The sequence below is a fragment of the Nesoenas mayeri genome (genome assembly GCF_963082525.1).
Source record: "Nesoenas mayeri genome assembly, chromosome: 4".
Taxonomy (NCBI): domain Eukaryota; kingdom Metazoa; phylum Chordata; class Aves; order Columbiformes; family Columbidae; genus Nesoenas; species Nesoenas mayeri.
Genome location: NC_137540.1, coordinates 36558261 through 36583870, shown reverse-complemented (window position 1 = coordinate 36583870; position 25610 = coordinate 36558261). Strand labels below are relative to the sequence as shown.

The window sequence follows — 25610 nt, the reverse complement described above, 5'->3', positions numbered from 1 at the left end:
AGCAACAATTTAATAATTGCCACTTTTACTTAAATAAACCTGTGGTTTTCTGAATTAATTTCACTGAAACTAGGAAGATATATACCTAGCAGAAGAAACCACTGGTAACTGTATGCTATTTAATTTCAATATAGTCAAAGCAATCAGGAACTGAGACAAAAAGGGAACAGATGACTGCTCTTTAAAAAACACATCTATTTTGCCAGTGAAAGGTCAGCACTGAATATGAATTCTGCCCTTCAAAGCCTGAAGCACAACCCCACCTGAATTATAAAAAAAAAAAATAAAAACAGGTGTCTCCCACAACTATTAAAATTATCCTTTAATTTTTTTGAATGCCTGTGTAAGTGTAAAACTACTTGTAACAAGAGAAGACCTTAATTTTATCTCCTGCCTTAAAATTTTTATGGCCTGAAACTATCTGAAGAAGTCACTCTGTATACTTCATCATGTCACACACCAATCTTAAACCACAGAGAGCAAGCAGAGGATTGTTTGGGTATGCAAGGCATGATGTTAAAGACTTTGCTAAGAGCATGTTAGGATTAAGAGCTTTATTAGCTCCCTCTAAGGAACTTCTGACAGAATTGACCTGGTCAGCTCTTCACCTCCCTCATTTTTCACAGATATTTAATTCGTAAGTATCATCTAGAAAATTAACAAGAATCTGATAACCAATTCACTTAGTGTGGAAAAAAATAAAAGGATGGAAGATTCAAAATTATCCAAACAGAACTTTAATGTACCTGCACTTATTTCAGGTTGCTTCATATTATCTCTTGTCCTACCCATCTATTCAGTGATCAGGAAAACTTGATGTTTACAGGCAGCTTTTTCATTTAATTTAAAAATGCAAGACTGACAATAAACTTAATAAAAAATCTGTTGAAAATCTGAGACAGGAGGAAAGCATTTCAATTGTCTTTTATTACATACAGGTTCTTAACCAAAAAAAAAAAAAAAAAAAAAAAAAAAGAAAATGGATGTTTTTGTCCAATGCTTGATAAAGGGGTACATACTCTGTTATGCCCAATATCATGCAACTTTGTTTTTATTGGGGGGGTTATCTTTTATATGGCCACTACATTATGCATTTACACAAATTAAACTGACACAATACATGCGTCAATTTCTGAACGATGGACACAAAGTGATTACACAGTAGAAGTTTTTCTGTAACAGTGGAGGAGGATTTATGTGGAGCTTTTAAAACAGAAAGTACTCTTCACTAGCAGATGCAGTTCTGCTTCATACAAACCTCAGCCAATCAACATCTTCAAAAAGATCTTATTTTATTAAAAGACAAAACACTGCCATATAAAGCAGTGAAGTGCTTTATACATGTAAACAATCAGCTCACAAGCGTGAAAATAAATGGGAAAATAAGTGTGTTGTAAAAGATATCTGCCATCCACAGAAACACACCTTAATATTCGAAAGGAAAAATAAGAGGATCTATAAAATACAGATCACGCACAAGAACTACAGCTACATTCTACTACTTGTAACAGGAACTATTATTTTATCATAAATAATTAAGATTCACCCACAAAGATCCCTTTGCTAATCTACTCTCTTCCAGCAAGGCCATTACCACATCAAATACCCAGTATTCCAAAGGAATAAAATATGCTGCTACAGATATGGAATATTTTTTTTTTAGAGAAATGAAAACTCTTTTAAGTATATGGATGTATGCACATGATATTAATCAATTAGCATACACAGGACAAAAAAGGCTTTTATTATTTTCTAAAAGGTGCTTGGAAGTCCATGGAACAAGGGAGAAATCATGTGCTTAAATCCATGGGTCTGCAATATGTCTTAGAATGGCTCATTCTGGGATTTGAAATATCTATTAGCATAAATAGCATAATTAGCATGTGAGTCTACAAAATACGTACAGGAGTATATTCCTTATAATTGCAATAACAAAATTATCTACATCAAACTTCCTTCACAATTTTTTCTAGAATTATTAGTGCTTAAAACTCAAATCACAAACAGCCATTTTTTAATAAAATATATTCCTGATGGTGTTCCTAATGATATTAGTACCAAAAAAACAGCTCTACCTTGGGATCAGCCCAGCACAGCAGCTACCAAGGACAGCTCTGGGAGCCGGGCACAGGCAGAGCCCACCACCGTCTGCAAATGGTTTCCATCACAGGATTTGTTCTGATTGACTGGGCAGGCTAGAAAAATGTTCAGCTTTCGCACATTGGGAAAGCTTGTGGAAGATAAGATGAGAGAAATTCTTTCTTAGACTTTCTCAAACTGAGATGTAAACTGTGATCGGCCACACAGGTGTTCTCTTGTTCTGTGAGCAGATGAAGAATTGTGACAGGGAATTTACTCCTGTACCAAAAAGATACCAACAAAAAGATTAAGGCAATACTAGAGGACATTTTAAAAGCAAAGCCTCAGATTTTAATGTGCTACTGGGAGTGAAAAGCACAAGAAGATTATGCTTCATCCCCTTCATAGAAGCTGCCAAGAATGGACAACAAAAACATTAGGGTTAACTGCATGCAAAATTGAAATCTGAAGAGCTCCTTTAATATCCTTCAATAGGAGGTAGGATACCCAGCACTTTTTACATTCTGACCAGTAATTCAGGCAGCAAGAGGTACCAAAAAGTGCGGTGACCCAGGTTCAGGGTAGATATTCATCTAACCCACATGTGCAGCAGTGCCAATTAGTATGCTCTTCTATAGCTGACTCATTGAGTACTTCCCTGTAAAAACACAGCTATGTGCATTATAGTCTATCTTGGTGAGTCATTTTGTTCCATACAATCCAAAGGCTTACATAACTGCCTCTAACTCTGAACAGAAAAAGGAAAATGTAGAGCTAAATAAGTAAAAAGAATTCACCTCATTACAGGGAAGACAACATACGCTACTATAATTAACCTGAGTTTGTATTCCCACTGCCTTCAAATCTGTTCAGCCTTTCCAAGATTTTCAGGTGCAATACATTTTTCTTAGAAATCATTACAATGAGAACAAGGCAGTACAAATAAACAGCAGGCCCAAGTATAAGATTGCATGCCATACCCTAACCTCTTTCTATCATTATTCATCGTAAGTGCTACCTTCAGTCATAACTGTGTAATAAGTTTCTGTGTTACTATATAGAGCTCATGGGACTTTTAAAAGAAATTTATGAATTGAAATTGAAGTTAATTTAATAAAATGTTTGATAATTATCCAAATCAGTTTGACTTTACAATCAACAAAAATATGACAGGGGAAAAAAAAATAAAAAAATAAAAAGAAACTTTAACAAAATTAACCAGAAGACCAAGGCAGCCTATTTTCACAGGCACACCTAAACAAGAAGTTAGCTACTTCATTAATTTCACCATGCGTCATTTTCAAATCTGTGCGTCACTATGAACAAATGTTAGTAAAACCTCCTAATTTACTTGAAAAAGCTCACATAGACACACCTGGAAAAGGATATAACACCTCTGGATTGGCTCCTTCCATGTTCCTACTTATTGTAAAAGTAAATTATGTAAAATAGCAAGCTCATCGACACTCATACCAGTTCCATTTTTCAAGACTCCTGCTTCAAACTTCTAACCAAAAAGCTACTATTTTCCCTAAGGAATGTGTCATTTCCACATCTATCAGAAAAGAAAATATTTATGGCAGAATACTTCAAACATCTCCAGACTGCAAACCAGCAAGAAGTACATTACCTCATTTTTTTCAATGTGGCATGTCTTGGCAACACCTAAAGTTATCCTTAAATCAGCTAGCTTGTGTATGGCAGTAATGTGGCCTTAGAAGCACAAATGCAATTTACTCAAATCTTAAATTATGCAGTTTCCCTGTTGACATCATTACCTGCAACTCATGACTGTCTCATGTCACCCACTCTTAGAAAGTTCCCCTCTGTTCCCCATGCATGATGCTTTTAACTTCCTTCCTTCCTTTAACCATACATTCACATTTATAGGTAGGGTGCTGGAAAGGCAACAACCCTGTTGGGGACAAGTTACACTTGTGGAGCCCCATCTGTGGTACATAGCATTTCACTGCAGCTCCTTTGCACTGTTCTCCAAACTCTGCAGGAAGTTAGTACCAAATTGATCCAACCATGACATAAAAACAACCAGGTATGACCAGATGATGGACACAAAAATCACCTGTAGAGTCAAAGACTGAACAAGAGAAATAATTTCTGGTGAGACATCTCCCATCCTACAGACCCAGCAGGTTCCAGACACCCCTCCCAGGCAAACATCAATCAGATGATAGCATAGGTGGGCTATGGGTTAAGGGCATGCAGCACCAGGGCATATTCAAAGCAGAAAACATCTCAAATGCAAAGCAATACTCTCAAGGAAAATGGATTATTTATGACACTCTTTATGAAGGTAAAATCTTCACTTACCAAAAGAGGCGTTTGTAGAGTTTGATCTTTGTGAAAGGAGGTACTAATTTGATAGAGATGTTTCTCCATGACACAGCATGAATCTTGATTTATAGATATCCATTTCCTCTGAGCTAAGTACAGCTTTTACTTTGTTCTTAATTTGAAAGTAGCAACTTTTTCAATTCAATTTTTTCTATTTCCTTTTTAGAGGAACAGTTTTCATAATCCTTTAAAAGTAGTACCAAAAAAAAAAACCAAAACAAAACAAAACAAAAACAAAACAACACCTTCAAGAAAGCAAGGACTGCTTTCACAGAAGTTGCAATCTTAGGTAAAAGGACAAGCTTCACTCCTAAACATACTGAAGGGAATTTTAAGGGCAAGCTTTTTAACAATGGGACAGCTCCTCTGTGAAATATTTGGTTCTTGGTGCAACTGTTCAACCTAGCAAGCTTCCTGACTTTCAGTGACTATTTTCTTTTCTTTTATGGAAGATCATCATCAACTACACAGACCTTGTAACTGGTAAAATCATTCCTCATGTAATGAGTTAACTGCTGAACTGAATGCAGAGGACACTGCTGAGCAGTAAAGGTGTCTGCATGCTATGGTGGGAAGGAAGAAGCTACTCTAAGAATTTTTTCATCACTGATCACTGGCTCAGGCCAGATATTGACAAAACAAACCTACAGAAAAATACTCTGAAAAAGACCCATTTATCCATCCTGCTATTAACTTTTTTATTATAATTTTCTACTATTTCTAGTTTTAGACTGCAGAAAGAGTAAAAACAAACAAACAAAACCACACAAACAAAAACAAAACAACAACAAAAGAAAACAAACACAACCAAACATGATCCTTTCTTAAGAGCAGTTATCAACTACTTTGAAAGGAAAGCCACACTAAGAAACTAGTGGCTCTCAGAAAGATCAGGACTAATTTTTCTCACCACAACAAATGCTGAGCTGCTTTATATGAAACCACATGCAAGAGGTACCATCATTTCCTGGGTCTGTCACTCCTTCTGCCATGGGGGTAACAGGAGCAATGCGGGAAATATCGATCCCTCTTCCTGGGAAGGGTGCATGTCACCCCCAGCAGAAGCCAGAGCTCCAGTATTTGCTGATCTTTCATTTAGTGATAACAGGCTGTGGATTCTGGCATGGTAAAAGAGGGCTCACGGGTCATGGGGTTTTTTTGCTGTCACCAGTTACCTGCAAATGCTGACTTCTTGTGCTATAGCTAGTTTTATTAAGAAGGCTAGAAAAATATATCGGGGGGAAATTCAGTTCTATAATATAACACGAGTCATAATTGCCCCAGTCAGCCCTATATGACCACTATAATGCTGTAATAGTCATCTTCACTTTACTTTGAAACTCCATTATCCTGTGAATAGCCTCAGGGTCAAGATCTACAAAGTTAATTATGTGGCTAAGATTTCTCACAGTAGAAAGAACAGGCTCTGTGAGACAAAATTATCACTCAGAGTGAAATCTTTTAAAAAATACAGAAAATACGTAAATACCTAGAACTAGAAAGAACAAAACTCATTGTTTTAAAACTAAGAATAAAAATTAAGAACAGAATTGAATTCTGTTCCTCAAAGAATGAGAAAATGGATAACATTAGAAATAATCTACATATAGATGTATGGAGAAAATCACTTGTTGGAAAGAAAGTTGTCAGTCTGAGGATGCCACCTACATGAAATAGCTGTTAGGGCTGAGACAGACTCAGCAGCCACAACAAGGCCTCCTCAAAGATACAAGCCTTAGACATTTTCATTTGAACACCAAGAAAACAGAAGAGCACCACCAAACAAAGTGAATTACCAAGCTAACTGATTATGCATGGCACAAGCCAAAGTATTAAACAAACTAGTTTATTGTTTGCCAATACACCCATATTAATCATTTGAATCTATTTCATACAGAATTTTGTATAACACAGCTGATGTTTAGCAGCTTTTTATTTTCCTCATAGTGCCTAAACTTCAGGTCAAAATACCTTTTCTAGGTTCACAAAATAAACTACATGTTATAAGTCAAGTACCATTCCTTTCACAACTTTTCCACATGATTAACAACATTTTTCACTCAGAGCAGACTTAGGCATTTTAAAATTAAAATAATACTTTCATCACCATGAAAAAACTGGGCATTACTTAAACACAGTACTAGTTTCTTTGTCCCAGAAACTGAATTTAATCAGTTCAGCATGGTTATTAAAGGAAAAAAAAAAAATTCTTGTTTACTGGGCAGTTTTGAAATGTCATTTTCCTTCTAACCAGAAAGTAAAAAGGGACCTAGAAGCTTACATGTATAGATTCACCCACATTAATTCATTTGGTGACAGAGGAAGTGTTATTGTATAGTACTCTCTGTTCAAAACACAAATCAGTTTCTAGTTTGACAATGTTGATGCTTCAGTCTTGAAGCCTCAGAGGAGAATGAAGGTAACAGCACTGTCTGAAAACAAGAAACTGCAACATAATTATCAAACAAGCCATCAGACAGTGGAAATAAAGTTAATTTTGTTTCCTAGAGAATGGCTGCTGTGGTGTTCAACCCAATGCATACTAATGTAACTCAGGAAGATAAAGTGGGGTTTCAATGTTACTAGCAAAGCTCACTTCAGAAAAAAACAAACAAACAAACAAACAAAAAACCACCAAACATGTGACCCAGCGAAGATGGAGGCACTTTATGGGCTATTTAGCTGCAAACTAAAAACTTTAAAGGAATCACAGAAACTTTCACCACATGACTGTCATGCAGAAAGGGTACTAAGGGAACGAACACTCCAACATCAAGTGGAAGCTGTGATATACACGTTCTAGAGCAAATACCATCAGGACTACAAATCTGGTCCATGTTTCATCTCCCATTGTTAAGAAAAGGCACATGGGTTCAAGCAACAGAGGCTGAATGAAGCAAGGAAATAAAATCAAATGAAGCACAGTGGCACAGTGGAAGAGAGCTACAAAGTGGAAAAAAGAAAGTGGAAAAAGTGTGGCTTTTTCAATGAGAGAGAAAATTTTAGTGAGGTGGAAGAGCTAGAGAGACCAAGATAATTGCAGACTCTGCCTAAATGTTTGTATTTCAGAAGACAGAGATAAAATCCTTCATATGCTTTTCCACTTTCGAGATCTTAAAAGAAGAATTTTAAAAGTTGAGTTCCAATCTATGAAATGGAATGGAGATATTATTGAATAGTAAGGATTTCAAAGAAAAAAAAAGCTTTTCAAAGATGAAGAAAAAAATAATAAAACACTCAGAATTCACCCACATAGATTACTGAGCATGTGGGTCAAGCCAGTTTTAGTCGCAACTTCAATTTAACATCCTAGACTTTCAGTAACAGAGTAAGTCACAGGGTGAAAAATTATTGTTTCTGATAGTTAAATGAATAAATTTACATACATTACAAAAGAAGGAGTATTTTAGATGAGTGGTTGCCAGGTCTTCAGCCTTTGCAAGCATGTTTTCCTGAGGGTTTGCTGCTTCCAAAGACACTCAGGCAAGTCAGATATGAATGGTGCTCCTAGAAGAGTCCTGCTGCAAGGACTAAAGAGAATGAGCTCAGCCCAAGGATGGCAGGAACCAGCAGAGCAAAACACTGCAGAGCAGCCCTTAGAAGGCAGAATTAGCCCAGAAGATAGCTAAGATATCTCACTTAAGAAATACCAGTCTTCAAGAAATTTCACAACCATAATGGTTTTCCCTCTAGTGTTACAGGTTGTTACTGAAATGGACAAGGAACTCAGTAATAAATAACTCCCTTAGTAACTTTTTCTTCTATGACAATAGAAGACCACATATTTATACAGCAACACCTTCTTTAAAACTTGGCCTTAGAATATAATAAGCATGTCACATTAATGTTATAATGTAGCAGCACAGATCTGTGTGGAAATCATCTCTTCCTGTACCTTTTCCTCATCTTTAGGAAATGAAAAAAATGCATTTCATTTTCTCACAGACATAAAATTCCAAGTAGGCTAAAGTAACATCTCTAATACAGAAAATCCCTGAATAATCATTAAATGCAACCAAAGATTTGTACAGAAAGCCAAATGGCACAGAAAGGAGAGGGCATATCTGAGGGATTATCTGGCATTCAGGATCAAGATTGTCATCATACCACATTAAATAAATGTTGCTCTATTCGCACTGCCTTAAATTTAAGCATGGAGAATTATTAAACTGTGTATAAATAAGCCTTTATTTAGGCTTCAAGAGTAATTTCCATTATCAGCTGCAGTTTCCTGTTTTGGTCACTTTTGTTAGGAACCTCACTTAAGTCACTCCATCTCACTTTTTAGCACATCATTCTGTGACCTGGCTCTGCGGAAGATAGAAGGAAAAGGACTAAAGGACTAAACAGCTCTTAATGCTGCTTTTTTTGGCAATGATCCTGTACTTAATACAGTAAGGTCTGGGTGTTGGATCAACGTAATTCTATATTCCTGTCCACACATTCAATAGACATCTTCTACCACATTTTTTTTATTACCAGTGGACAAATTCTAGTCTCTACAGGTAAAAAGTTGAAGCATTCTTGTTTTACTCTGTATCATCCAATTCACGTCATGATTTAAAATAGAAATGATGAGCCCAAACTATTCGTCACAACTATTTTGCTTGCTTGTTACTGAATACTGTTTTTTTTTCCAGTGTTTGTAATTTAAGGGGTTGGGTTGCAATTTTTGTTGTTGGGGTTTTGTTTTTGTTTTTCCCCTTGGAGACTTTGCACAGCTGCCTATTATTTTTTGGACACAGCAAGTAAAACAGAAATTGAAAGAATATCCTCAGAGTTAGTGAGGCAACAGTAATTGTACAACGGAAAATCATTGATGTTATTTAATGCCCAATATCAAGTTATTTAGAATTTAATGTTCCATGCATTTGAATCTTAAATGGATTAATGTTCTGAGCAATTTTAGCCATGATAGTACTTGAGACAAAATTTAAACAATCTTTCTAATATTTTGCCTCTTGATTGATATAATGAAACCTCATCTCAGTTTTGCATTTTTTCCCTCTTGACAAACACTGTCCTGCTATAGAAAAGCACTGCTGCGTACTTGCTGAAAGCTTTTTTAAATCTGAGTTTTTAACAGTAAAGAGTATTAGCCTTTCGTGAGTACTCTCCTGTAAGCCAGCAGAATCTCCACCCTGTTCTGAAGAAAATTATACATGTTGCAGTCCAAACTTACTCACTTCCTAGGTTTTGGCACTGTTGGTAATTCAAGTATCAATATCATCAACAGAACTTAAGCAAGGGAGGTAGGGGAGAGGGAGATAAAAAGAAAATACATGGCTGCTTCTTTCTCCTGTCCCTACAGTTTCTTTGCAAGAATGCCTTTGTCCTCAAACTTGTGAGGCTGCAACCACTATTGCCACCCTAAGCTGTCACAAAGTTGATTAGGTTAAATTGTGCATATTTACAGTGGTATTTTACATAAGGATTAAGAGTTTGCTAGCTGTTTGCAACTGATTATCAGCCTAACGTACCAAAAGCAAATTCAGAAAAAAGCAATCAAATAATGAAAAACACAAGTCTCATTGATTTTATTACAGACAATCTTGTGGTGTAAAATGGTAGCTATGTAAAAGTTCAAGAATTTCACTAATCTCAAAAGAAAGCAAACAGTTACACCTTGGTTAAGCTTCTTATTTCCAGAAAGTCAGTCTCATGCTGATCCTCATTCTAAAAGGCATTTTACTTTGTCAAACAGAAGCACTAAAGAGCCAACCCAAATAACAGACCCTGACTTTTCCTCCACACCTATTATTCTTCTTTACTTGCTTACATTAAGCCACTGCAGCTCCTTATGTACTGCTTACCACCAGATTTCTTAAACTGCTTTGTAATAACGGCCCATATGTTAGCAGGAACAGCGTACCATGGGTGCCATCCCACTCACAGACATTGCTTCTCTCATTGCAACTGCAACAGTCTTAATTACAGCTGTTGTTTGCATGAATACAGAGAAGACAGATATTAAGTATTTAATGGTTTTTAATGTCTTTGATTTTTAATTAATAAAGATGCTACTGCCTAAATTAGTCTCAGAGTATTTTTAGATGTCTTTTAATACAATTCAGCAGCTGGAACAAAGGACGTGAGCCAAACACAATGTTTCTAGCCAGCTCACCCTGGGCTAGCACGGTCTGCTGGCCATGAGGGGTGTGTCTTTTGACAGCAACACAGGGGTGGCCTGAAATAACCTCTTAATATGTCTCTGGAAATAGAAATTACACAAGATACTGCAAATATTAAGCTTACTTCAAGCTCAGAGAAAAATACAAATATTTAATATAGCTAACGTTCAGAACAAATATGCCAAATTAAATATCACACTTTTCTGAGGACTGCTATTTAGTTTATGGCATCTGGGCTCTAATATTTCAAAATTCCTGGACTATTAAGAATTTAGGAAACAGAAAATATAATAGGTTCCTTAACTCCTAGATTATCTTTATTTTTTTTTTTTATTCTTCTATTCTTTCAGAACAAACCATTCATAAATAGACATGAATATGTAGAAAGTGGAGAACTCATTCAAATGTCATATAAAAATTAAACTGTAAAAGTGGCAGTTAGAAGCATCTTCATGGATGTGAAAATCACTGACATAAATTAATCTTGCAGTTGTCTAGTTCTGAAAGTACATTTATTTCTGTCCCTGAAGAGGAAGAAGCCCAATATTTTAGAGATGTTCAGTCTTTTAATACAATCAATAGAAACAGACCAGCAGAATCTTTTAAAATTTCTTAGTCATTTCCAACTGCAGAGCTGACATATAAATCTTAGAACTAATGAATAGCTAAAAAGAAGGCAGAATAGAAACAAACGGGAAACTGTCATATAATCTACAAGACACAATGTGAAAGAGAAAAAATCCTGTATTACAGGACTTAAGTTTTGTTTTTTTTTTTTTCATGGCAGACAAAAAGAAGAAACCAAGTTCTCGACTGTGAATATACCAGAAGACTGTCTTCGTGGCATCCTAAAAACACTCATTTTGACGAATGTCTTAGAAATTCATGAAAGCACAAGGGACACTTCAGAGAGCAGTAAATGACCTAACCCAAAGTTTAAGAACAGAAGACATCTTCATGTGCTAAAACGACTTCATTTGTTTTCACAAAACATGGGAGGAACATCTGGCAGGACAGGAAAGGATTCTGGAGCTTTTTAAGGAATCAGAGCTGAAGTTAGCACAGGGGATTTGGGGACTAGGTTCTTTTTTCTGATGTCTTGTTTGGCTTTGGCAAAGGGGAACATCACATTTTTGGGACTTAGAGAAAATGAGCTAGAACTGCAGAGTCCAAAACCAGATGGAAAGGATTGCAAAGTTCCTACAAATCTTGAGAAAGTTCAGTAGATTGAAGTTCTGCTTAGTGTGGATTTTAAGAGATTAAAACAAAAACCTGCAAAACAAGCATCAGTATTACACCACCTGCAACAACTCCATTCATTTGGAAGAAGATGCTAAAACACTTCTGAGTCACTAAACTGAATGCTTCTGTTCCCAGCCCTATGCCTGAGTGACTGGACTGATCCAATTTATTTGTGGCAATTTGTGATGCCTCAAATGTTATTTATTGGATTTGCACCAAAAAAAAAAAAAAAAAAAAACCTGATAAAATGGTCAAGCATCTGAGAGAAATAACATGCTTGGCTGACTCCACAGGGATACTTTCAGTACTAACAAAAATCCTGAAAAGCAAAATGCAGCTGCCATTGTTCTCATTCCACAGGCTGTACTGAACAAGGAGTATCGCTAACTACTGGTTAACTAATGGTGGTAACCGGCCCATACTCTGTCTCCCAGGACCCAGAAGAGAGTTACACTGTATTACACAGCATCTCACGCCACCTGGCACAAAGCTGCCCCAGCGGATTTCTCAGACAGCATTGCCTGGAAAGAAAACCTCTAGCCTCTATCTCAGCAAAGCTTCATGTGGGAACACAAAAACACTAATATGTTAGACTATTGCCACTGGATCAACAAATATGTTTCCTTCAAGTATAGAATCAAATATTATTAGTTCCATCATGGGAGTATGAAAATAACTTTTCTTCCTAATGATTACACAGTTTTCCATTTGGTAAATGGATTTTTCCTGTTCTCCATGCTTCAAAAACAGAAGTAAAATTAAAGTTGCTGGTTTGGGTTCATTTATCTTATTGGGTTTTCCTGTTATTTCACCCTCAAAACATAAATACTAAGTGGTTGAAAGCAGAAATTATAAAACATGATAACACAATTTATGAACTAACATACCTCCCATTTTTTTTCCACATTAGTCTCCAGTTTCTCTGTCCAATAGTTTTCAAATATAAAGTCCAATCATATCCAAATAAAAAGTTTTTTGCTTTTTCTAGCAAAGTCATGAAGATAAATGGATTCTTAAAGAAAGGCATAATGACAGCAGGAGTTAACTTATCATACAAACTTTACACTCAGAGATAAAAACAATTACTTTAAGACTTAAATCTCTAGGTTAATATAAGATTGATAAGCTAACTAACTAGCTATGTTACAATTTCATGTCAGAAACTAAATATTTCTTCCATACACAATTGAAGCAGTTATCTCCATATTACTAGCATTAGATAAAATTGGTCACATTAAATTAATAAAAATGGCTTTTGACAAAAGAAGGCATAATGAACTACAAGAACTATCACTCAGCTGCATCTTTTTTCTTGCAAGAATTACATCTTAGCTTAAGCTATAAAACTATTTTTCAACTAGAAGAATATATAGAAACATTTATGAAAAATCAGCAATGGCATTGGGCTATCGTAAATCTCTCGATGAGAAAGACAGGTCATAAATGCACAGTGACCTGGATTTATTGCTAAATTGAATCCACAACAGTCCAAAACCACATCTAATTCAGGTGGATGTTAGAATACGTGCACAAACATGCATGTACGTGGGAAGATTGTAGTTCACGTTAAGGGAAGCCAGACAGTATCCTAGAAAACACACTCCCTAAAAGGACTTTGGGCCTGCATTATATACAACCTCCAAACCAACAGTTTGGTCCAACAGCAGACAAGAAGCAGCACACACCTTTTGGCTTGACTGGCAACTGGGAGGCAGTTCTTGGCCACCTTGTCAGTCTATGCATACCTCTGGCCACCTCATCAGAGAAGCATTAGGCACATTGACCAAACAGAACCTGCTTGGTGTCTTATCAAGCTGGCAAGCCATGGGAAACAACGTGGGAGAGAGCTGGGGAGAAGCCCAGGGTACATTGGGGATGCAGCTGGAGAAAAACAATACAAGTTGCTACTTATCCACTTACCAGCTGGACATGGAATTAGCAGAATGGTGAATAACCAGGCAAACACGATTTTTCAGTGCAATATTATGGACCAAAAAGTGGTCCATATTTTAACAAAAGGATGGTGTATAAGTGCAGTAAGTATTTTACCTGGAAAACAAGACTGGAATACGTTCTGAAAGGATTCATGCAAATGAATTTCAGGAGTACAATAAGAGACCTGAGGAAGTCAGTATACCTAGCTTAACAGAAACAATGTTAAATGGTTTGATCACCAACAGTAATGAGAAAAAGTTTGTTCAATGTGTGAACTTTCTTAGTTCACCTGACAAAATACAAAGCAAAAAGATAGAAATGGATAACAGGAAAATTCAAACTGCATATAACACACCATTATGGAAAAATGCATCATGGAGCCAGGAAGGCATTCACAAAACACCAATAAGATCATAACTAAATATTCTTTATTACATTTTGTGTTTAGAAAAGAAGCTCTCTGCCAAGTCACTATATTTTTTTCAGCAGAAGGATACAGATACTGAGCTATCCTGGGATTTTATCATTTTTGTTAATTTACATATTAACTACATGATTCCTGAAGTGCTCCTAGAATGAGACTGTATTGTGCACTCTAGAAAAAAAAATGAATTGCAAGTAGACCTTATGACATCTTCAGACAATAGAAAGCAAGGAAATTGATAGAATTTTAGTATGCAGTTTGAAGGAGGGATAAACATTTAATGTGATGGTCACAAAAGAGAAATATAAATTGAAAATAGTCCTTTTATGGCCTACTTAACTACCGTCCCAAATATTTGAAACAAACTCAGTCCCTAGATATAAAAGGAAGAGAAACAACTATCATCGCTCTACAGACCCCACAGAAGAGCAAAGGCTCTCCTTGGAGGCAGTACAAAGGAGACAGTATCTGGAAAAGAGACCATGAAAAAAGAAAATTACTCTTATAGAAGTTTATCAGAAGCAGAAGCCAGCAAAAGTTAAACTAGTTTCTTGATCAAAGAAAATAGTAACATTATTAATGTTCTGGAAGAGAAAAATCATCTCCATTTCAAGAACGCTAGAGATAAAACATGCACCTAGCATGAGCAACTGGAATAACAGACTGCTCTAATAATCTTCATCTCTGAAGATCATCATATGCAACCTCTCTCATGTCTTTCAGAGGATAAATTTGGCAAAATCAATTGTTTTTTTTAATATATTAAGCTCAAATATATGCATTCCAGTGCTTTCAGAAAACCTGCTCTTTACCGTCCATAGCATTTAAACAAAATACTTGTTGTAAAACATTTTATGACATTTAACAATTGTAGAAAATAAATCCCAGCAGTCACATGAGACAGTTTCATAGGCTTATTTAATTGGCACACACAAATTGACAAAGCATTTTCATTCTCACGGCTTAGTGAGAGGTCAGGATAAACACATCAAAGAGACAGCCTACATTTCACAGATCTGGCTTCTGTTGGCTGTCCTTGATGCCTGACATTTTGCAGAAGAGCTTAGCTTCACCTAAAAACTTGTGAAGGTATTTGTGGCAATCAGCTAGTCAGTGAGCAAGCTGCAGCTGACAACAAAAGCTGCCGTCACAAGATGTGGCCATTCCACTCCTGACCAGGTTTGGTACCAGCTGGAATGACTTTTCTATGTTAAGATCAACATACTTAACACCACTTTCTGCTTTAGACCCTCAAAGTACCCCAAGAAACCTGAATAGAAAAGACAGGGCAAATTCTTAGCACCTGGTTTCAGCTGGTTCAGATGCCTTGACAGAAATATGACTTATTTTTCTGAATGGCACAGGAAATGACAGTAAAGATTCACAGTAATCTCATGATCCTTGAGTTTAGAGTAATCACAAAAAAGACAGGCATAACAAGACTTGACTTGCAGTCAAGTTATCTGAAAAGCAAAAATCTCTTGGCTACACATGATGGACAGATAAATGAACAGTTTTGATCTGCTCACTTGTGTTTTTCCTGTCAAACTATTTGATCTGGCAAAGTCGTCTGTCAGTTAAGCAAAAGCAGCTTTCAGGAATGGCATCTTTGGTATTTTCCACTGGGGCAGAACTAAACTTCTGAAGTAATTTTGTATTATGATAATCAATGAGGTGAAATTTAACATGGAGCACTGTACAAATGGTATTAATAACACACCACTGAAGAAGGTATCTACTGAAAATGCAACACTCTGAAGCACCCTCAGCTTCAACAGAGAAATACTGCCAACAAAGCAAAAATCCCATGTCAGCATTCAGCAGGAAAAAGAGAAAGCACATGACTGGGCCTTTGGTCCAGTTTGTTTGGAAGACAAGGTAGCTTGCATTTGGGAGAAAAAGAAAAGGAAAGAAAACAAAACCCTTAACAGAAGTCATGTCACCATAAAAAAGGCGCAAGAAAAAATGTTGGCGAAGTTTTAAATCATAACAAATACTTAGTGATAAGTAGCTACCCAAGATAAATGTTTAATTTCCTACCAGCAAGTATTAGCTAGAGTACACTAGTGTACACTTGCAGTGTGCAGCTATGTACACATCTTTTCCAACACTTGGATCTCACACTCCTTACTTCTTTAGCAGTCAACAGTACATTGTTATCAAATGTAGGTACACTATGCTATTGAATATTATGGATTTTGCATTGTTCAGAATAATGTAAAGAGAGCTGGCTTTCCATCTGAGTGCCTGGAATTTCTATCCTGCTATGGAAGCAGTTCAAAAATTGTCTTTCATTTGGTGTAGAAAAAAATATTTTTTTTTTTCTAATTTTACATAATGTATTCTGCAAGGATATATATCAAGATTTTACTTGCAGTAAAACACTTTAAAAAGCAAAATTATCTTGGAGATGTATAGTAAAATATTATTCAGAAATAGCACGGAGGTCGTTTAATGGTGCGTTTGACACTATAGTTTTAATCTGTCAGCAGTTCACCTTATCAGATACTTGAAAAAACATATCCTGCAACCAGTTAAATGGTAACAATTGTTGGCATTTTATATACTGACTTGTGCTCCATTTCTATTATTTCTGTAGTGTCTTTTTAATTAAAGCAGAAAAGGTCAGATTACATCTGAAAAACTAATGCCTGCAGGTAAAATATGAAAGCTAAAATTTAGATACATGTTACGCAAATACACCTGGAAAAAAACCTGGTTGACACTGAAATGTGCTTTAAGGTATTAGAATAATTTCTTAGATCCTCTAGATCCTGACATTTCTTATGTATCTTTCCTATTTTTCCACTTACCAGATAGCATACAAGCATCAAGAATGTTTTTTCTTTCCCTATGAAAGTCTTTTCAAGAGTATCCATACCTAGAATAAATTTAATTATATTTCTCCTGCACAATTGCATCTTTCTGTATACAATTTCAATTAAAATCACTCTTCATAGGGAGCATGAATGAAGAAGAGCGTGTGACATTTAGGGTTAAGAGGCGGGTTGCAGACTACCAGGAAAAGGTAAATGAAGTCAATGGCAAGCGCTTGCAAAACGTACGTCAGTTTGGCAGAACCTGATACTGTAATGTGGTTGGGAAGCTAGATAACAAAAGGTTGGCAATGTGCATTCTGCTCTTTAATAGAAAAGATTATATCAGATAAGCTAACAGCTAAATAGTCACATTGTGTCTTTCCTCACAATAACATGGACAGGAATATCTGGCAGTACTAAAATTTAATGGTATTTTGTTTGGAAGAAAAACTAATCTGAATTGTATGCTAGGATGACCTTTCATTTAGATAAAATTGAATTTTAAAAGTTCTCCTTCTGAAAAGAAAGAGATAGCATAATTCATTAAGACAATTTTTGTAAAACTGATAAGTATCTAGCCATTGTGAGACATTTCATCGCTTTAAAATATAAGACTATCCCACTAGTAAAATTCATATGGTTTTCTGTATAAGGTCTGCCAACAGACCTTAACTAATGAATTCAAAAAACAGATATAACACTAAGGTTTTTTGCAAATACAGCAATGTTCATGATAATATTTAGTTTTCCTTTTACCTAAACTTCACTTGTAGTGTACATTTGAAACAAACCCTTTAGAGGGGCTGAAGCTCTTCAGACCCTCCTGTGATATTTCACACAAGTTTATATCTTAAAGGAAAGTTTTACCACAAAATAAAGTACATCACATTGCTTATTTTGGTCGTTGTATTATGATGTACTATGATTAGGACAAAACTATTTTTCTACATTAGTAACATGAACAAGTAGTAAAAGAACCTAAATTCAGAAATAACAGATATATAGCCACTTTAAATCTTTTCTGTTATAGTACTATTTTTAAAGACAAAATAATTTGCTACATCATTGAGAAATGTGACATAATATGCTTTCACTACCTACCATTACAAAACAGGTAAAAGCGATTTTAAAGTGATTTCCTTTAAAAAGTGAAAATAAAGGTGAGTTTCTAATATGGACAGCAACAAGGACCAGGCAACCATCATCACGGTTTGTAGCCTCAAATTATGGCACTGACTTCTGTCAGATGAGAAGCAGGATGTTAACTGGCAATAGAGGAAAGCTTTTACCCCAGAGAGGCCCCTGGAGCTAAGTGTTAACTCTAGCAGCAGCCAGGGGAGACCTGGCCCTATTTATCCCTCTCTTTTCTCCCACCCTGGAGGTGGGATCCATGCCACATATTTCTGCCCCCAAAGGAGGGAGAAGGGTTGCTGAGACTATGGGTTTATGGAGTAAGCCTGGCCAGGCTGTCTGCCTCTCCAAGGTTCCCAGGAATTGTGAGAACTTTTTCTCCCAAGAGGTATTCTGAGAGGCTGTGGGGATGTAGTTAAGGATAGGAGGTAGGACTTCACTCACTTGCTTCCCTCCAACTCACATTGCTCTATTTGCTCTGTCAGCTCCCAGTGTAACGCAGACTAATGCTTCAGTGGCAGCCTAGGACCCCCTCCCTGGAACAGCCACGTTCAGGCATTGATTTGGCAGGTTGTCACAATTTTCCTGAGAAAAATAAGCAAGCAAAGGGAAATGGTTTGTCTGAACAGTTTAAACTCAACTAAATCTGAATAAAATTGGATGGCATTAAGAAAAGGTGTTTTTTATAGCTCTAGGGCCTTTTCTCCTCTAAATTTCAAAGATCTGCAATGTAATATCTTTCCTCTATCCCGCCCTCCCCTAAAAGTCAAAGGAATCTTAAAATACCAAACACAATATACCGTCTACATATAGGTGTAGTAACCCACTCTAATTATAAAATTACAGATGGTGTATTTGCATTTGAGGATTGTGATCCTTATTCATTAAGTCTACAATAAGACACAGAGGGCAAAACAGACAAATGCTGTAACACAGACCAGAGCACTTGAAAATGCAAGGGACACCTCTGCAGCAGCAAAGCCAAATTTTGCTCTGAAATCAGTAGCTGAAATCCAATCTAGAACCTGTCATGATTGGCTGACATTGCTATTTAACTATGAGAAAGCCTATGCAAAGTGTGTTTGTGAAGCTCAGTCCACTATCCAGCAGACATGCTAGCACTATAAATAAATGATGGCTTTATTGGCAGGTTCATCAAAGCCTTCATCAGAACATGACTGCAACAGCCTAAAATTGCCATGTAGGGCACTTAATACTCTGCATCACTTCCTAACACCAATAATAATAATAATAATAATAATAAATATTTCAAAGCTACAGTCAGAAAATTTTTTGTCTATATATTTTGTGTAAGTAACCTGGAAATACAGTGTAATTAATATTTTTTCTGTGAGAAATTTTGTACAAAAATGCTGAGGTAAAGGGGTGTGTTCATTCATACTTATGTGATTATATGTACTTGAAAACAGGAAGAACTTTGTTTACAAACTCACAAATATTTGCCATTTACTTAAACTACAAATGACAATGGAAGGGTAATTCCTTTCCTTGGCTTGCTCTCTTCTAAATGCTAACTACAAAGTACAATTGGTGATTTACACAGTGTCTGTAAATTGACAGAGTTTACAGATTTGTCTTTGTTGCCCAAAGTGATTCTTGTGCTCCAGGTAAGTGGTAGATGGATGGACAGATAGACATGTGGCTATGAATGCTCAGAGAAGACTGAAAGCAATAATATGCAAAGCCAAACTGGGACTGCAATTGACATGTAGTCTTTCCCCAACTTCCATTATGTCCTAAACTTTGTTTTGTTTTTCTATACAATTTTGATTTTATGCCTCAGTTCTGTGCTTCCATCCACTCTTTATTCTTGGTTGTGGAAGTGAACACTAAGATTCTTGAATTATTTGAAAATATATAAATACACATATATTTGATTCATTATCAAAATAAACATCTTTCTTGAATCCAAAACAACTTGGAAATAAAATAAAACAGCAGTTACTAGCTGTTACACAAAAATAGTATTAAGTGCAGATCAAAAACTAACTTCCAGGAAGTACACAATGACACTATAGAAATGCAAAGTTCATAGGAAAAAATAATGTCAACGTTATCTAAGGTTTTCATACAAACATTGAGGAACCCTTTCCACTTCCACTGCACTGAAAAAAATCAGGGTTACCCCACAGTTCCACCTTGACAACCATACCACAAAACACCTTGCAGACTACAGAGGACTACCAGCTGTTTCAGAGAGTTCTTTCCTTCCCAGCTGCTTTTCAGGATGAGGAGGTAAACACTATTTTTTTTTTTTTTTTTAAGTCTTGAGTTTTCTCTTGTTTGGCATAAAGTGTTGACTATTTTTATGAAAAGAAGCTCTTGTTTTTCAGCCATCCTTTCTTTGGAAGGAAGAACAAGAGTTTAGCTCTTGCCAGAGTATGTTTACTTCTGCTAAGAGGATGAAGTCAATAATAGATCCCAGAAGAAATATGGAATATATAGAAGAATTATTGAGGAACATAATTAAAATGTTTGTTTTTTTTTTTATTTTAACAGCTTTACCTGTTTCTAAAAAGAAATATATTTATTTTTCATAAGTGAATTTGACTGCAGAGCATACAAGCCAAGTCTTCCCTCCACTGAGTTAAGAACATCGGGAAATACAGACCAGGAAATCTTTGGAAACAGTGCCTCAATACCAATTTATTTCTGGTAACCCATTATTCAATGTGAAAATATCAAGGCCTACCAAACATCCAAAACCAGGGAACACTGAAAAACAGAAAAAAGGGTCACCAAGCTTCCAATGGTGAAGAAACATCCAGCGCACAGAAATTGTGCCTCCAACAAGCTGTCCTTTACAAGAAAGACTCAGAAAAATTGTATCTGACTGCATAGTGTTAAATCAAACAGCAGCTATGCGAATTAACATGGTAAACATGCATTTGCACTGACATTTTAATGTAATAGAATACCTGATTACTTAATTGGGAAGTCTAGGTATTTCCTCTGAACTCAATAGTATCCGAAGTGCATCTTATTTGATCCAAGGCATCTATACTCACCCCTGCAGCAAGAAGAAACAGAAAAACAGGCATCTCATGCACCCCTGTCTAACATAGACATCTAAAATACGCTGATCTAGTGACTGACTGATAATGCCACCTCTCTCTTTCTGTTCATTATAGCAGGATGAGAGATGACCAGCTTAAACTAAAGACCTGTCTTCTAGAAGACTAACCTTAAGGGAGATTAATGCTACCTTAAGTGTTTCTAATGCTTTAACACATCTCCTTCCCAGTATTTTTCAGACGCAATACAGAAAATGGATATGCAACTTTATGCCTTCTTTGTTGCAGTATAATTACTTTCTTCACTGAAGGCACAAGAGACAGTGGCAATGTAACTGATCTTTCACACATCAGGCAAGCATGGTGTGTGTGCAATTCAGAAAATACAAGACTATAAATATGTACATGAGTAGGTGATTTATAAAAAAAAAAATAAAAGAAAAGCTTGAGATAATAAAATAACCGTGCAATAAGTTCCTATTAAAGAATTCTGCATATTTTATGATACAATAGTTACCTCTGTTTCCTCTTTTTAGGCATTTCTAGGATTTGAAATGTTAACCTAACAGTGAACAGAAACTTCATATGCTCTTCTTCTTCTTTTTTTTGTTTTTTGTATGTGTCTTAATAATTACAGTTACTACAAAGCAACGTGAATATCTAAAGGTGTTTGCCAAAATTGTGTCTCAATCTTCATAAAAAATTGTACAGTCCCCTGAAATAATTTTTGCTGGTAATTACTAATTTTGGCAACAAAGTTCCACATTGGACATGGGACAGAATCTTCCCTGTTTTTAGACTAATTACCCAAGGAGTAGAAGACCAAAAAATTACAAATATGAAAAAATATTTGGTCTAAAAAAAGCACGGTTAGCTTCAGAACTAATTCAAACTGAGAATCAAGACGTGAGCTTAAAATAAAAACTACACTAAACTATTTAAAAACAGTCACAGAAAAAAAAAAAAAGTAATTGAATTAATTAAGTCATACATAAAGCTCTGTACTTTAGACAAGTTTGTCCTAAGGCCCTATCAAAAACTTCAACACTTAGCCCAGTAGGTTCAGAGATATTTAAAAAATAGCACTCTCATGCACTTCTGGTCTCACACTGCTGAATTAAAAGGGGACCAGAGCAAACAAATTTGATCTCAAGTCATGTGATTATCCATACTCCCTGTTAGTTCATTACTTCACTCTGTTTCAAATTGTTCCAGCTTGCTGTTTTCCAAGACAAAATTTTAGCTTGGTCTTAAACATAGTTCACTCCAGGGACCATTTCCCAACAAACCACAGGCATTCATATCCCACCAGCTCAGCTCCTGAGAGGCTCACCTCCCCCCTCCTGACATGCTGCAGAGCAGGCACCATATACCCACTACAACCTTCATCTTATGCTATAAAAACATCACTTCAGTGGACCACAGGACAGCCCTTGCACTATTTAGATATTTTGAACCAACAAGATCACACGCAATCACAATCATCAATTTGTCCTAAAAGCACAATGTTGGGACTCACTACGAAGCTGGAAAATGATGAAAATTACATGTTCTCCAGTTGTTAAAGTTCATGAAAAGTGGTCTGAATGGCAACATTACCTCAAAGTTTAAGCAGGGCTTAAGATTCAAGAGTATTTCTTGTTAGTCTTAAAAGCATCATTTGACTTCTTTGAGTACTAGTTTATATTTCAGAGAAACACCACACAGCTTAATTAACCTCTAGAAAATGTTTTAAGGTCCTTGGATGAAAAACAAGATCTCATGTAAATTATTATATCACACAAAGTCTTAATTGGCAAAACTTCAGTGACTTCAATTTAGAGAATAACTTAACCTACCCACTAAATTACTGATTTGCCTAAATACAAGGAAGACTCTTTCACTCTCCCACTAATGAAGACAGCTTTTCAAACAACACACTCTTGTATGTAAGAGCCGTTTAGTTTACCTGGAACCTATCCCCAGAATTTCAGTACTTCAAAGCAAAGCATGAAACACCGGCATATCAGGGGGGGCTTTTTGGCTCTGTAAGGGTATTCTGAAATTATCTGTAAAGACAAGAAGCTAAAATGCCTAATCTCACAATTTCTCACAATTTATTAATCTATTTTATTAAGAACAATGAGTGTATCACTATTATTTTTTTCTTAAACATACGAAGTACGAAAAACCTAGTGCTTGATAAATAAAAATCAAGTTGATTAAAACTACATTTTCTACTACAAGAAGGAAAATTAAGCCCCTGTAAACATTACCTTAAGGCAATAGACTTAGAAACCTTTACTTAATCAGCACTCTTAAGCAAACTTACTTAACAGTATTTCTCCATTACCATCTACTGTGAGAATCCTTAACTCAACAGTATTGTAAATCCTTGAAAAGAAACAGTCAAGATGAAAGGCAAATAGACTAAGGCATAATAGACAAAAGGGCTAACATTTAAAGAACCAGTAACATCAAAATCAGGAAAGCTAGGTATAACCTATAACACCTTAAAGCAACAAAGCATCCTTGCTACTTCAGGAATAAGAGAATTCAAAATAAAAACAGTGACCAAAACCAAAATAAACAAAGAAATGAATATCAAACAAAACCAAACAAACCAGAAAACCACCACCCCAAGGAATTTACAAAATCAGATGCATATAGATTGTAGCTAGTTGAAACTGAGAAAGCACAAGACGCGGTCACAAAGCTCAGCATATAAAGGATCAACACCCCCACAATATTTTAACAGCAAAACTGACAGCAAAGTTCCTTTTCTGCGCAGAAGGGCAGGCATTCAGGGGCAACCTACACAACGTTGTGCCAATCAGGTACACTGGGGAAGTGGTGGCACAGACTCTGGGTGGTTTATTTCCCCTTCAATAGGAGTGATTAAGTCCCATTAGCGTCAGCGGGAGGCAAGCATGCATGGCGAGGGCAGGAGTGCTCCCTCAAAGGAGACTGCCGTAGCACCCGAGCTGCCCAGCAATTAATGCACAACGTGGTGATGGAGTCGGCAGCTGTGGGACAGAAAAGAGATGGGAAAAAATAATACATATATCGGAGAGAAATTACAGTTTCAAGCACAAGGGAAGCTTGCCATCTTTGGGATTTAAGCATGCATTTTAAAGGGGGACAGAAGGGCGCAGAGGGGAAAAGATGGGCTCTAATGCAAACAGTATGATGACCGATAAACAAAAGGGACTGGAAATCAGAAACTCTTCCATAGCGGGCAACAAGGTCTGCAAGCTTCCATCAATTCAGACTCCGTGTTGATAGGAGTCAAGAGGAAAATCCTTACTTTCAGAAATGTTTGCTGTAGTCTGTTCCTTGAAAAATGGTATCTATGGAATGAATCAAGTTAACTGCTGTGAAAAATCATCTGTTCTGCAAAAGGCAACTGGCAACTTCTCTGCCAGCTGATATTTAAGAGACTATTTTATGTGAAGAGAAACAAAACATTTTACAGAATACTTTCATCCAAATTCACCAAAAGATAAAATGCATTTATCTTATTGATTTTAAATTATTAACTATTTCTCCTTTTAGATGTGCAAGAACATTGGTATCACAGCTGATGGGCAATTTCTAAATCTGAAAAATATCCTTAGCAATCATTTGTGCAGATCATCAGTGCCAAAATCCATCACGTGGATCCAAGAGAAAAAAAATCATCCACTACCCTGTTCACCAGTAATCCTTTCAAGTTTATCCCTCAGTGAATACCTAATCAGAATAGCATACAGGAGGAGACACAGAAAAGACCAAATTCTCCTAAAACAGATCCTCAGGGAAATTTGAAAGATAAGTACATACAATTTTAGGACCATTTTTCACTTTTATTTTAATTTAGTAGTTACCTTCCAATCCATTTAAGAATAGCAATTTTGTCTACGTTTTTCTAAGTATTGCAACATATATTTTATAAATCAGTCACATATCTTTCATAAATCAGTCACATCTACCTGGAGAGTTATTTACAGCACATAATTGCTGACACTGTAAATCATTGCTTAATTCCAAGTTAAATGAAAAACAAATGAACAAAAAAAGAATTACAATAGTGAAATTTGCACATACTAAAATAAAGTCACTGTACTTTTACCCTCTAAATATGCAGAAAGAGTGATCTCTATATACACCTACAAAGCGCAATTTAAAAATGCGGTCACATAAATATTTATTTTATAGTTCCACTAACTGCAGAAGTTTGTTGCACAAGTTGTTAATCAGAGGTTGTGAAACGAAGATAACTTCAAGCTTGATCTCAGAAGCATAATGCGGAGAGTGATGCATAATCTCTATTTGAATCAAACACTGCACATCGAACTAACGTACTGAGATAAATTTTGATCCTGCAAATATTTAGTGGCAAGAACATCCAACAGAACTGGCCAAGGATATCAACAGCTCTATTTATTGACTTATGCTAAGTGCCCACAAGACAAAAATCTGCTTATCTTCACTGATAACACGC

General features: G+C 36.0%; 1 protein-coding gene across 2 annotated transcripts in view; it reads right to left on the bottom strand.

Annotated features, from left to right (window-relative positions):
- The window catches only part of TLL1 (tolloid like 1), a gene marked incomplete at its 5' end in the record, with an annotated part of 132579 nt that overhangs the window by 76838 nt on the left and 30131 nt on the right, over positions 1–25610 (bottom strand). The gene's annotated exons all lie outside the window — the stretch shown is intronic.